Genomic DNA, 10,345 nt, shown 5'->3' on the forward strand with positions numbered 1-10,345 from the left:
ATCCTTAAAAATTATCTAAAATTTCTTCTTGATTTGCCAACACCTCACTTTAATTTTCATAAGGATTCTGGAGAAAAATATTTTCTACAAAAAAAAAAAAAAAAGGCAAAACAAAACACTTCAAGACATTATCTAGAAGACAAAAGTTTGCTCACATCATACTGTCTCTAGAAAGCACTTTCTAAGGTATCTGTGGCAAGAGGATACAGACATCTTTTGTTTCTTTCTTCCTTTACTGAAATGCTCAAAACTTTCCAACAGTCACTCTCACCATCCCTAGAATTGAGAGTTTCTATAATTGATTCTTTTCCACTTATATTGACAATTTAATCCACACCAATTGGCAGGTTTTAAAATCAGTCAGAATTAAGAATTGTGGAACAATGTAGCTGACAAATCACCATTCTTATTTGCAAAAACTGACAGAACCTGGGGAATTGGAAAGGAAGAGGGTGTAGGTCTGTGTAAAACCCGAAATTCACAGTAACATGAAGAAAGGCAAGAATTCTCCACTTCATTTGGATGGCAGAAAATCAATGGGCTCTTTGCAGAATAAACACACAAGCACGCAAAGACACACACACACAAATATTGATAATATTCAGCCTCAGTAACTCATGATCTCATTCTGAGCCAAAACTCATATAACTATTTGTAGCCTCCAGCATAGAGCAGATAGGGAAAATTTTTCAACAGGGAAAATACTGTCCATTAACCTGAATTATTCTGCAGATTAGGACAAGACCCCATTGTGCAATTCAGTTCAATAGTTTGGCTCAGGATGAGAAGGAAGAGGCAGTGGATTCTTTGAGAGCCTTAAGGGAAGGAGGCCACATGCCATCAGAGAAGCAGGAAAGATAAGCAGATAGATGTGTGTTCTCAGGGCCACCACCCTTTCAGATGCCCCAGCTGAGCGGTGTCCAGTCAAAATACTATACAAAATATACAAAATGAGGCATACATGTCATAGTATGTATGTATGTATGTATGTATGTATGTATGTGGTGAGGGAGTCTCATCTGTTGTCCGGGGAGGAGTGCAATGGCGCAATCTCTGCTCACTGCAACCTCTGTCTCCCGGTTCAAGCGATTCTCCTGCCTCAGCCTCCCCAGTAGCTGGGATTACAGGCGCCTGCCACCACGCCTGGCTAATTTTTGTATTTTTACTACAGACGGGTTTCACCATGTTGGCAAGGCTGGTCTCGAATTCCTCACCTCAGGTAATGCACCCACCTCATCCTCCCAAAGAACTGGGATTACAGACGTGAGTCACCCCACCCGGCCCATACATGTCATTTTAAATATCCAAATAGCCACACTAAAAAAGGGAAAAAGAAAAGCAGTGAGATTAACTTTTGTTTATTTGTTTTGAGACAGTGTCTCGCTCCGTCACCCAGGCTGGAGCGCACTGGCACAATCTCGGCTCACCGAAGCCTCAATCTCCTGGGCTCAAGGGATGCTCCCACCCCAGCCTCCCGAGTAGCAGATTCTCCCACCTTAGCCTCCCGAGTAGCTGACTACAGGCGTGCGCCACCACGCCCGGTTAATTTTTGGTGTTTTTTGTAGAGACAGGGGCCTCACTAAGTTGCGCAGGCTGGTCTTGAACTCCTGCAATCAAACGATCCGCCTGCCTCAGCCTCCCAAAGTTTTGGGATGACAAGCATGAGCCACTGCATCCTGCCAAGATTAATTTTAATGATAAGATTTTCGTTAATCCAATTTGTCCCAAACATGACCATCTCAACATGCATTTAAGTGTAAGAGATTACCAATGACAACCTTTACGTTCTTTCTCATCCTAAGTCTTTAAAATCAGATGTACGTTTCACAGCTGGGACCACAGCTCAAACTGGCCCCATTTCGTGGGCTCCATCGTCCCAAGCGGCCGGGGATCAGTGGCCACCGTACTGGGCACGGCAAGGTCCTTCGTGGTTCAATACAGAACACGGGCAACACCTTTTCATCCCTAGACAGGTGGGGACAGGAAAATACCCAACTCCTAGCACATCCACCCAGTCCCCACGCAGGCGCGACCTCGGAGGCCCCGGCCGGGCCTCAGGCGGCCCCACCCCTGCGCTGCCCAGGCCTGACCGGAAGCCCCGCTAATGGGAACTGACAGGTCCCGGTCCCGGTCCTCCCGGGCGGCGCCCCCGCCTCCGCGGACCCCAGGGCCTCTCCCCGCCCGGCCCAGGGCTGCACCCCGCGCGAAAAAATAAAAAAATCAGAGGGGGTAAAAAAGAGGGATGAGCCCCAAATTAATGCGCCAAGCTCTCCACCGGCATCCTTCCCGCCCCCAAGCCCAAGACGCTGACTCGGGGTCCCCGCGATCACCAGAGGAGGCAGAAATAACGAAAAGAAAAGGATTTTTTAGTGAAATCACCAAAAGAGACATTTTGCCGAGGAATGGCAGGCAGAAGTGGGTCACGTTATTCTCGGTGGGGGAAGGGGACGGCGCGCCCACCCGGCCCTCCGCGCGCAGGGCCCCGGCCCCGCTCCTCTCAGGGTCCTCTCGGGTCCGCGGGCCGCGGACCCCGCTGCCCCTCCCCCGCCCCGCCCGCCCGCCCGCCGTCCGTTAACGGCCGCGCGCGGGCACGAGACGGCGGCGCGCGCGCGGGGGCGCGGGCGCGCGCTTCCTTCACCCCAGCGGCGCCCCCCTACCCCTACCTGTGGGGACGACGCGCCGGCCGGCGGCGGAAGGCAGGCGGAGGCGGGCGGCAGCGGGCGGGCGGCGGTGGCGGCGGCGGCGAGGCCCGGGTGCGCGCTCGCAGCTCTCCCTCTGTTAGCGGCGGCTGCGGCGGCTCGGCGGCGCCCGCGGCGGCGCCCCCTGGCGGCGGGAGGCCGCACTTGCCGCCCGAGAGACGCCGCCATTGGCTGCGCCGGAGCTACGGGCTGGGGGCGGTGGCGCCACGTCTGACTGGGGGCAGGGACCTGGGCGCGCCGTTCAATCCGGAGCCCCGGTGTCGAAGCGCGGCCCACCGGGGGAGCCAATGGGAAGGCCACGTTGCGCACTGGACGCGCTCGGACTTAAGACGGATTAACCAGCACCTGGGTGTTCTGGGGCCTCGCCCGGGCCGCGGCCTGATCAGAAGCGCGAGGAGGTAGAACAGCGTCCAGCGGGGAGAGGAGCTGAGTCGGCATCGGGAAGCCCACCCTGGAGCCTGAGTAGCTTGGCGAGTCCTCATCCGGGGCGCCGTTCTGTGCGAAGAGTCACGCTGCATCCTCACAACAACCGTGGTTGTCCTCATCCCTACAGATGAGGAACGGAGGCGCGGAGCCCCGCGGCAGCCGGGGATCCAAAGACAGCCTCCCAGTTCCATCTGCCGGCTCTTGGAAGGCCTGGATCCCTGTCCTTCAGGGCCCAGCGCAAATGCCGCCTCTTCCACATGCATTTTACGGCCAGGTGCCCCGCTGCGGGCACGGCTTCTTGTAAAACGCTCAGCTCGGCAGTGGGCAAGGCAGGATCCCTGCCCCATGGGATGGAGGGCGGAAATCTGGGCGGACAGGCGCCCAAATAAGACCATTTTGGACGGTGAAGACCAAAGAAATTGAAGCAGGAGGGTGTGACAGGAGGTTTTGGGAAAGCCCCTGAGGAGGTGACAGCCGTGCAGCCATGGGGCAGTGTGCCTCAGGTAGAGGAGAAATGAATGCAAAAGCCTTGACGCTGGAGCTCGGTGTCTGGATAACAGGAAAGCCTGCATGGCTGATGTGTGCCAGAGGGAGAAAGATATGTGACACAGAGGGCCCGCCCTGTGGAATTTGGAGTTTTGTGTGGATGGGGGTCATTGAGTCTGAACTGGGAGTTCCAAAATCTCATTTATATTTTAGAAAGTGCTCTCCAGCTACTGTGCAGAGATTGGGCTGTAGGAGGGACAAGAGGGGAAGTGGGGACACTAGCTACAGTAGCTCTTCCACGGGTCTGGGTGAGGTAGATTTACAAACCAGAGTATTAGTTCAGGCTGCCATGATAGAATACCCTAGACCAGGCAGCTTAGACAACAGGAATTTATTTTCTCACAATTTTAGAGGCTACAAGCCTAAGGGCTGGTTTCTGGTGAGGCCTCTCTCCCTGGCTTGCAAACAGCTGCCTTCTCACTGTGTCCTCGTATGACCTTTCTCTCTGAGCAGGAATCCCTGGTGTGTCCTCCTTTTTCTTACGGGAACAACAGTTTTACTAGATTAGGGCCCCACCCTATGACTTCATTTAACCCCATTGACTGCCTAAAAGGCCCTATTCAAATAGTCATGTTAGGCCAGGCGCGGTGGCTTACGCCTGTAACTCTAGCACTTTGGGAAGCCAAGGCAGATAAATTGCCTGAGCTCAGGAGTTGGAGACCAGCCTGGGCAACAGAATGAAACCCCGTCTCTACTAAAATACAAAAAATTAGCCAGGCATGGCGGTGTGCACCTGTAATCCCAGCTACTCAGGAGGCTGAGTGAGAAGAATTGCTTGAACTTGGGAGGTGGAAGTTGCAATGAGCTGAGATCGCGCCATTACACTCCAGCCTGGGGGAGAGAAAGATTCTGTCTTAAAAAAAAAAAAAAAATTAGGGACCCTCTGACTTCATTTAACCGTAATGACTTCCTAAAAGGCCCTATTCAAATAGTCATGTTAGTGTTAGAGCTTCAACATATGGACTGCGGGGTGGGGATGTGGGGAGCGGGGAGCGTTTCAGTCCGTAACACCAGGTAAGTGCTGCAACAACTATTGGAGAGCTGATGGGCTATGGTTTTAGGGAAGCTCCTCTAAGAAAGGGGTGGATTACGCTGGGCGCAGTGGCTCACATCTGTAATCCCAGCACTTTGGGAGGCCGAGGCAGGGAGATCACGAGGTTAGAAGTTCAAGACTAGCGTGGCCAACATGGTGAAACCCTGTCTGTACTAAAAATACAAAAATTAGCTAGGCATGGTGGCAGGTGCCTGTAATCCCAGCTACTGGGGAGGCTGAGGCAGGAGAATCGCTTGAACCTGGGAGGTGGAGGTTGTAGTGAGCTGAGATCGCACCACTGTACTCCAGCCTGGGTGACACAGCGAGACTCCATTTCAGAACAAAATAAGAAAAAGAAAGGAGTGGATTATTCTCGTGACCAGAGGCTGCTCATCATTCAGGCCTCAGCTCCAACAGCCTCTTCTTGGAGAGGCCTTCACTGACAGCCCATCTAAAAGTTGCTCACTAACACAGCCCCCTATCTTATTTTCCAAGCAGTCATCATGATCTGAAATGACCTCATCTAGTCCTGTTGCCAGAAGGCTCAGGAGATCTCTGGATACTGATGAGACCCCAGCCCCAGCCAGTTTCCAGGTTCTTGGCACCATGGAGAGAAAGAATTCAAGAATGAGTTGAATGACGCAAAGGGCAAGAAGGGTTTTTTGGTTTTTGTCGTTTTTGATTTTTTGAGATAGGATCTCCGTCACCCAGGCTGGAGTACAGAGGCGCAATCATGGCTCATTGCAGTCTTGATCTCCCAGGCTCAGGTGATTCCCTCACCTTAGCCTCATGAGTAGCTTGGACTACAGGCATGCACCACCACACTGACTAATTTTTTTTTTTTTTTTTTTTTTTTTTTTTGTAGAGACAGAGTTTTGCCATGTTGCCCAGGCTGGTCCCAAACTTCTGGGCTCAAGCAGTCCTCCCACCGTGACCTCCCAAAGTGCTGGAATTACAGATGTAAGACACTGTACCCAGCTGCAAGAAGCTTTATTGCGAAGTGAACATACACATTTAAGAGAGAAGTGCAGGCGTGCCAGTGAGAATGAGTCTCGAACAATGGAGTTTGGGTTTCTAATTTTATGGGTGTTTCTTTTAGTTACAGGATGGAATTATCATTAGGCATTCTGGAAAAGGAGGGGATTTCAGGGACCTCCACCTTAATTACTGCCCCCTTTCTCCCTTATTTGGGTTTGCTGGAAGAAGCATGGACATGTCACCCTGACCAGAGTTTTGGCCATCTTCTCTCCCTTGGGTATTTTGTTACCCTGTGGTTTCTTTGCCTAGTTCCTGTTTTAGCTGTTGTTTGGGTTTTTCCATCCTCCTGTGACCACCCAGTGCTGTTCCTGTCTCAGGCATTTGGGTGCGTGTTTGTGGTCTGCCTGCAACCCTACAGGAGAGCAGAGACCCTGCTGCTTTTTTTTGGTTTTTTATTTTTTTGCTTTTTGAGACAGAGTTTTGCTCTTGTTGCCCAGGCTGGAGTGCAATGATGCAATCTTGGCTCACTGCAACCTCCGCCTCCCGGGTTCAAGCGATTCTCCTGCCTCAGCCTCCCAAATAGCTTAGATTACAGGTGTGCGCCACCACGCCTGGCTGATTTTTGTATTTTTAGTATAGACGGGGTTTCTCTGTGTTGGTCAGGCTGGTCTTACCTGACCTCAGGTGATCCACCCACCTCAGCCTCCCAAAGTATTGGGATTACAGGCATGAGTCACCACACCTGGCCCAACTGGTTTCTTTTGTCCTATATTCTCAGCCTCTCGATAGTAGGTAGCACCCCTTAAATACTTCTGGAGTGGGCCCGGCGCGGTGGCTTACGCCTGTAATCCCAGCACTTTGGGAAGCCTAGGCGGGCAGATCACAAGGTCAGGAGTTCAAGACCAGCCTGACCAACATGGTGAAACCCCGTCTCTACTAAAAATACAAAAATTAGTCAGGCGTGCGCGCCTGTAATCCTAGCCACTCAGGAGGCTGAGGCAGGAGAATCGCTTGAACCCGGGAGGTGGAGGTTGCAGTGAGCCAAGATCATGCCATTGCACGCCAGCCTGGGTGACAGAGCGAGACTCTGTCTCAAAAAAATAAAATTAAAATTCTGGAGTGTATGTCTCAAGCAAGCCTGAGGCTAAGATCTGATTAGAAGCGTGAGTAAGAGATATCCTAATGCAGTGGTGCACGTAGAAAAGAAAAAAGCCTGACGCGGTGGCTCACGCCTGTAATCCCAGCACTTTGGGAGGCCGAGGTGGGCAGATCACTTGAGGCCAGGAGTTCAAGACCTGCCTGGCCAACATGGCGGACCCATGTCTGTACCAAAAATACAAAAATTAGCCAGGCGTTGTGGCATGTGCCTGTTATCCCAACTACTTGGAAGGCTGAGGCACGCATGCCACTGCACTCCGGCCTGGGCGACAGACTGAGACTCCATCTCGAAAAAAAAGCTCTTGTGATTGCATTGGGTCCACCTGGATAACCCAAGATGGTCTCTTCATCTCGAGATTGTAATTTAATCACAACAGCAGACTCCCTTTTGCTAGGTAACAGGTTACTGGGGTTAGCATGTGGACATCTTTGGGGAACCGTAAGTCTGCATATCACAGAGCAAAGTAAAGGACATCTGTGTATGGGTGGGCCTGCTTCCTGGGATCCCCATCTCCAGCCCTTGTTGAGGTGATGACACTCTCTGTTCCCCCACCCCTGGTAGCACGGGCACTATTGCGCTAAGGAAAACAGATGAAGTCATTCCTGAGGCTTCCACTCTAGTAAGAGAAATTTTCAGTTTCTTCATTTGGATATTGCACTGACAGGTACACTCTCTAAGGATCTATTATGTGCCCCATGCCTTGTGCAAGGCACCTAAGGGTACACAGTTGGATAAGACAGGATTCCTGCCCTCAACCAACCTACAGTCAGGTTGAGGAGACAGGCTCTGTGCATCAGTGATTCCAGGGGTGGCCAGGGTAGGCAGAGGAGTCTGTGGAGCCACCTAGGAGTGACCTCTTCATTCTCTCCAGAAATGTTTACAGAGCACTTACTCTGTGCCAGATACTATTCTAAATTCGTGGGATGTGTCAGTACAGAACAAAGATCACTATCCTCATGAGGTTTACATTCCAGGAGACAGTGAAACAGACAACAAACAATGTAAGTAAATCATAGAGTATGTTAGAGGATGCTAGGTATTATGTTTAAAGAAAAAGCGGTGGTGGGCAGAAGCCGAGCACAGTGGCTCTACCTGTCATCCCAGCACTTTGGGAGACTGAGGCAGAAGTTCGAAACTACTTTGGGCGCCATGAGGAGACGTCTCTACAAACAAAAAAGGTGGGGGGAAGGTGGAGATGTAGAAGCAACAGTACTTAAAGACACTGATATAGATGCCAGATTGAGAAGTAGACAGGGTGGTTGTCAGTGAATGCTATGAAGATATCATAAAGGAGATGGTGACAGGCTATTCTGGGCACACTGCTTGTGAGGTAGCCCTGCCCTGCAAGGAGCAGGGTTTTGTTTTGTTTTGTTTTGTTTTTGGAAAATTTAATTTTGGCCAGGCATGTTGGCTCATACCTATAATCCCAGCACTTTAGGAGGTTGAGGTAGGCAGATCACCTGAGGTCAGGAGTTTGAGAACAGCCTGGCCAACATGGCAAACCCTCGTCTCTACTAAAAATACAAAAATTAGCCGGGCGTGGTGGCACACACCTGTAATCCCAGCTACACAGGAGGATGAGGCAGGAGAATCGCTTGAACTCGGAAGGCGGAGGTTGCAGTGAGCTGAGGTTGTGCCACTGTACTCCAGCCTGGGCGACAGAGTGAGACTCTATCTCAAATAATAATGTTTCAATTAATTGAAGGAGATGGTGGGAAAACCAAGTCATACAAAAGGCGTTGCAGAGTCATTCCTGTAGGGGTCCAGTAGGAGCCTGCCCAGGGGTCACCGGAACTGGGTAGACTCATGAACACCCTGCCCACTCTAGCTGAGGGTAACAATTGCTTCCCAGCCCTCTCTGTTCTTGCCGTGTGGTCTACAAATGCAGCTTTGCCAGAAACTCCAGGCGTATTTCAAGATTAGCTAGAAATTGGGATTTTATTACAACAAATCACCCTATTTTGAAAAGCGAATTAAGTAGAGAAAAGAAACACTATATAATACAAATAAGCCATGTCCGTAGGCAGCATTGAGCCCGTGGGCCACCCACTTGCAACATCTGTCTTAAAAACTAAATAAGATATAGATACATCTGGCCGGGCGTGGTGGCTCAAGCCTGTAATCCCAGCACTTTGGGAGGTTGAGACGGGTGGATCATGAGGTCAGGAGATCGAGACCATCCTGGCTAACACGGTAAAACCCCGTCTCTACTAAAAGAAAATACAAAAAACTAGCCGGACGAGGTGGCGGGCACCTGTAGTCCTAGCCACTTGGGAGGCTGAGGCAGGAGAATGGCGTGAACCCAGGAGGCGGAGCTTGCAGTGAGCCCAGATCGCGCCACTGCACTCCAGCCTGGGCGACAGAGCGAGACTCCATCTCAAAAAAAAAAAAAAAAAGATATAGATAGATCTTAGGACAGCCCTTCTAGATTCATTAATGGGAGTTATGATGTAGTCACCAGATACTGTAGTGAATGCCATAGAAAATACAGATGGGGCTAGGTGGGGTGGCTCACACCTGTAATCCCAGTGCTTTGGGAGGCCGAGGCAGGTGAATCACTTGAGGTCAGAGGTTCGAGACCAGTGTGGGAAACATGGTGAAACGCCGTCTCTACCAAAAATACAAAAATTAGCCAGACGTGGTAGTGGGCACCTGTAATTCCAACTACTTAGGAGGCTGAGGTGAGAGAATTGTTTGAACCCAGGAGGCACAGGTTGCAATGCACTGAGATCTACCCACTGTATTCCAGCCTGGGTGACACAGCAAGACTTTGTCTCAAAAAAAAAAAAATATATATATATATATGTATATATATATATTTGTGTGTGTATATACATATATATACACACACAAATATATTTGTGTATATATATAATATATATTTTTGTGTATATATGTTTTTGGTGGGAGGGGGCAAAAAAAATGGAAGACAAAGTTATGACCGGACACCTGATCTTTTTTTCTTTTTTTCTTCTCTCTTTTTCTTTTTCTTTTTTTTTTTAAGACAGGGCCTCTCTGTGTTACCCAGGCTGGAGTGCAGTGGCACAACCACAGCTCACTGCAGCCTCAATCTCCTGGGCTTGAGCAATCCTCCCACCTCAGCCTCCCAAGTGCCACAGCCTTTTTAGTTAAAAAAAGAAAGAAAAAGAAAAGAAAGAAAAAGAAAGGAAACAAGGGCTGTTCTTTCCTATGCTTTTGGCTTTTCTGAAGTGTATTAGTTTGCAATTTCAGCCTTCTTGCTCGCCTTGAATCCTCCACCCCTCTGCATGTTGTACCTGTTCTCAGCTGTATTAGGAGTCAGTATATAGGATTAGTTCAGGATGCCTTGGTTTTCCTTTCAGCTAGGCACCAAATCAAGTGTCTCAGTAAAATAACCCATCTCCTAGCACCCATCCAAAAAGTTGGGAGTTACTTCTCCTTGGCCCATGAGGTCTCCGAATACCGGCTTGTACATCTAAGCAGCAATAGCAGTAGTAGTTCGGCTTTCTGTACAAAGTTATCTGA

At 50.1% G+C, this 10,345-nt stretch overlaps 1 protein-coding gene across 2 annotated transcripts in view; it reads right to left on the minus strand.

Annotated features, from left to right (window-relative positions):
- The window catches only part of ZC3H7A (zinc finger CCCH-type containing 7A), a 48,565-nt gene extending 45,770 nt beyond the window's left edge, over nt 1-2,795 (minus strand). Inside the window, exon 1 of one of the 2 annotated variants that reach the window (XM_037989842.2) lies at nt 2,664-2,795. The gene's annotated coding sequence lies outside the window, so the exon portion shown is untranslated. Of the gene's footprint in view, nt 1-1,495; nt 1,514-2,663 lie in introns of those variants that run through there. The other variant, XM_073015177.1, reaches the window with a different exon arrangement.
- Between the last annotated feature and the right edge of the window lie 7,550 nt (nt 2,796-10,345).

This window comes from Chlorocebus sabaeus, chromosome 5 (assembly GCF_047675955.1).
Source record: "Chlorocebus sabaeus isolate Y175 chromosome 5, mChlSab1.0.hap1, whole genome shotgun sequence".
Taxonomy (NCBI): domain Eukaryota; kingdom Metazoa; phylum Chordata; class Mammalia; order Primates; family Cercopithecidae; genus Chlorocebus; species Chlorocebus sabaeus.